At 41.9% G+C, this 4,574-nt stretch overlaps 1 protein-coding gene across 1 annotated transcript in view; it reads left to right on the top strand.

Annotated features, from left to right (window-relative positions):
• capns1b (calpain, small subunit 1 b) overlaps positions 1-4,574 on the top strand; it is a 13,202-nt gene that overhangs the window by 2,351 nt on the left and 6,277 nt on the right. The gene's annotated exons all lie outside the window — the stretch shown is intronic.

Raw genomic sequence — 4,574 nt, forward strand, 5'->3', positions numbered from 1 at the left:
ATTGTTCTAAAGAACTGTTAGTGATTGAAATCAAAACGAATTATTCTTTATTCAGGGAACAACTTTTACACAGTAAGCAACAAAGCACTGTGTGATAAGACACTTCTTTGTCTAATATTTGTATTTGTTTCTTTTTTTTTTTACTTCTCCTCAAACTGAAAAAATATTTCTTCCTCTAAATACATTGACCTCTGACCCTGCATCCTGTTTGTAAGGAATTATCATGAAGGATAACTGACAACATTATAAGACACACACACACACACATCATCTCTGGAACATTCTCCAGGACAAAGAGGTTGTAATAAAAGAAGTGAAAGTAACTCAAACACATCCTGTCAGCAAAACAATCATTTAGATTTAAGGTTTGAGTTCAGGAAGGTCATGTACACGTGACCTCCAGAAATGTGGTCACATGACCAGGTGGTGCAACACAGTTACCCGCAGATATTTACCCTTCATTGAGACCAGCAGTTGGATCAAACCAATCATCATTAAAACACCAGTCAAATCTGTCTACCAGCCATCAGAACAAGCAGCCTATGCCCTCTATAGGCAGAATGAGGCATAACGTTGACATAAAGAGTTTTAGAATATTGACCAGTTTCAAAGGCAGCAAGTCCATAAAAATAATTTAAGAAATAACATTGGTTGTGACCTGGTTTGAGAACCTGGTCAATAGACCTTCAAATTAGTGAAGCCATGTGTGTGTGTGTGTGTGTGTGTGTGTGCATTTGCAGACATAACAGGAAGAGCACATGGCAAAGACATCAGCAGTCTATAAATCTTCAGGTGTCGTCACAACATCCACTTCAGATACACTATCTCTCCCTTTATCTCACCCCCTCCCTCTCTCTCTCTTTCTCTCCCACACACACACACACGCACACACAAGTATAACTGTCACAATAAAGTAGTGTTTTGATTCAAGCTGGTGAGAGATCTGACTTTTCCTGCAGAAGGGCGGTTAGTGTGGTCAGAGGTGTGGAGTCTGTGGTGTATACCTCAGTGGGAGTGTTTTACAGGAGGACAGTGGGAGGTGACGGGTGGACATGTCCACGGTGCTCATCGCCTCAGGTTCCTCTGCAGGGTTGTCACCTTTCAGCCTCTGATTTACTCTTTGAAGAACTTTTTTTTGGTACAGCTTGTTGAAGTGTGTGTGGGGCGGAAGCCTTCAGTGGTCCGTGTGAGATCAGCTGCAGCTCAGTGACTCTTTATTTCAGCTACTGCAGGCCTAGACCACTGGGGAAGTCACATGATGCAGAGGGCTCTCTCCCGCTATAAAACACATACATGTCACACACATATGTACATACAGGTGTCAGGGTGTTGTGACCAATCAGGTGTGAGGGTGTTCTAACCTATCATGAGTCAGGGTGTCCTCACGGTGGGCCTGTCTCATATCCATCACTCTCCTCTTTTCCTCTTATGTTTCTTTTCACCACGATCAAGTGACATCCTCGGGTCAGAAAGTTCAAATTCCTCAATGTGTGTCTAAAAGAAACGCTCCGAGGACGACCTTTATTTCCTGTCAGCCAATTTCCTCTTCCTGTTAGTGAGGGGTCACAAAGCTTCATATCACATGGCAGCTGAAGACAAAACCGCACAATTGTTAATTCTCCGTCTGCCCCCTGTTCACTCGCCCTGTGCACTCAGCGTCAGCATATTATGGTCTGTTTCAGTCCAACCAGAGCTCATGATGTACTTTATTGATCCCACGCCGGGAAAATGCAGTTTTGTTTTATACATGTTTTTATACATGTTTTCACAGTTACTGTATGTACTGTTATTTTGTACAGTGTACAAATGGAGAACGTTTGGATGTAAGTGAAGTCATGTTATAAAGCAATAGAAGGAATAACATGAGATACAGAGTTGTAGGCTGTACTAAGTAATATTTAGAAGGTAAAATAACCGTAGTGACACCATGTCTTGTGGGGATACAGTTGTGTGATTGGCTGCAAACGAACGAGACATCTGATTGGCTGCTGACGGGCCCCAAGTAGAATAAATGCATTTGTGAACCTGGTCAGCGCTAGACGAGTCTCAAAAATCCACAAACAAATGCAGGGAGTTTTACAAATTAAAAGCACGTTATAAATGCACGTTAGACAATTCACAAATGTATTTTATGAAACTAACAAATATCTTCACATGCATAAATATGTGAATATTTCAAATACATTTGTGAATCCTTGTTTGTGCATTTATTCTTTCTGAGACTGTTCTAGCTCCATATACGACCCAGTCTTTGTCCACTGTCAGTTGTGTCTCGCTCTACAGAACAGGCAGGCTGCTGGACCTGTTCACCAGGACAGAGGACCTGTTCCTCAGCCACAGGGACTGCCCTGCTGGCTGAGGTGTTCTTCTATGAAAGTAACATAAACGTAAAACACATAAAATCAGTATCTGGGTCAGTGTAGTGTCACCACTGGTAACTAATGGATGACCTATTAAAGGTACTGGATGAAGCCTCGCCTTCAGTTCTATACCTGGTGGCAGAGAAATAGTTAATAATCTCCTTCACAACCAGAAATACTGAAAGTGAAAGCAGTGAGTGAAAATATGCAGATATGTGACTTAGAGAACACAATGTTAAGAGTTTGCAATGAAACAATAATGCTTGACAGCCACACACACATACATACACAATTTGAAGTGGACTGTGACCCAGTAAGAATGTGTGGAACTTGTGAAGTTAAAGAATGACAGAGAATGTTAAAGAACCTGTACTGTACCCGAGTTCAACAACATTATTGGTTGGGAACATTTAAAATATACTTTAAAATTGTTTTTTAGAATTGTTACAATTGCTTACTCTTATAAAACCCAATAAACACAGTGTTGTTGTTTTGAATTAAACCAGTCAAATTTAGTCCCAGTGGGGGTTTCAGACCATCTCTATATTTAAAGTCAGACTTAAAATCTTAAAACCTAAATAAATAAATACATTTCTAATCAAAAAGACCACTAGAGAGAGCCCACCAGTACCACCAGGATCCACCAGTGGTACACATACCTTAGATTGAGAACCACTGATATATGCCCAGCACTTGCTGAGTGACATGAAGTACCTAGCAGCAGTCAACCAACCAGCAGGAACACTGGAAACACCCCTCCAGACAACCCAGATCATTTTGAAATACTGCCACCTTCCTGCAGCAGTAAAAACTGTTTGTTTATGCTGTTTGTTTACGTTCCCCAGATGACTGGAAATAACCGGACTTTACAAACCAGGGCCAAAAGGAAACTCAGGAAATGGTAACAGGAATAAATGAGCGGTGTGTTAATATAATGATCTCAGGACAGAATGTAAACACTCTGTTCACATACTTCCTGTTTGGAGTGATGGTGGGGGACATGGGTGGGGTTGTTAGTGTGCTGACTTACAGGAAAAATCCTCTGGTATTCGGTGTGTGTTTACAGGTGCAGTCTTCCTTCAGAATTTCCAGAGTGTGTTATTTACAGTCTGGTTTTCCAGGTGTGACGTTACACCTGGCAACCGACATCCCACAGTGATGCCACCTGAGCTCAGGTCTGACTTTACAACATCATGCCCAACTTAGACAGGGTTTTTGTTGTCCCAGTTGTAAAGAGAGGGGGTTGTAAACTGTTTCTTTTGGCTCAAAGTTAGACTGAGTCAGTGTGAAAAACCTGATCTTCAATCTGCTTGTCTCTGGACTGTGGGAGGAACCTGGAGAACCTGGAGAAAACACACAGCAGCAGCAGTTGGTGTAGTAGTCAGTAGAGCTGAATGTTTATGTTCTAACAGCTGTTTGTGGTCTCTACTGTTAAAACAATGATGTAACGTACATTAAAATATAGATGCTGGTATTTCTACACCAGTCCATAGGAACTCAATTCATTGAGCCTCTGATTAAAGTGTTCTGTCTGAAGAACCTGTCAGTGTGGGCAGAACTTTCTGATTTGATTCTCCTGTGGATGACTAACCTGAGGGGGTTTCCTTCTCCACTTTTTACATGCTTTTCGTTCTGATGACAGCAGGTCATTGTGTAACACCACTCCAGTTTCTTCGCCTACCACTCACCTGTCACCACATACCAGTAATACCTGCACCTTTAAGCGGCCTGGAAACGAAAGCAGAGTAGGAAGTCAGAGGCAGTAAAGGAGAGTGGATTCTTAGAAAAGAGAGTTAACTCTCACAGACAGAGACAGAGACAGTTACATGTGCTGTGACACAGTAGTGTGTTCCGGTGTGTTTAGGTTTAATAGATTACAGACAGTTTAGGAGGAGGCAACACTGTTCACCCTGAGTCTGGACCTGCTGCAGCTTCCTTCTGATAAAAAGGGAAAAAACAGAGTGTGTTTCCTTGTTCTTTGATCTGTCAGCAGTTTGTTAAAATATCACCGTATAATTGACTAGAAAACTCCAAAAGATTTTTGTTTCCTCTTGACACAACAGTATAAATACTATTCTTCCTCCACCAGGGGGCAGGGCTGAGTTCAGCATTTGTTTCCAAGCTGACGTCAGTTTCGTATACAATAACTGACACGGTGAGAATAGAGGAGGTGGAGATGATGTTCCTGAGGAGACACTGGTGGTCTGAGTGGAC

The sequence above is a fragment of the Cynoglossus semilaevis genome, chromosome 4 (genome assembly GCF_000523025.1).
Source record: "Cynoglossus semilaevis isolate Cse_v1.0 chromosome 4, Cse_v1.0, whole genome shotgun sequence".
Taxonomy (NCBI): domain Eukaryota; kingdom Metazoa; phylum Chordata; class Actinopteri; order Pleuronectiformes; family Cynoglossidae; genus Cynoglossus; species Cynoglossus semilaevis.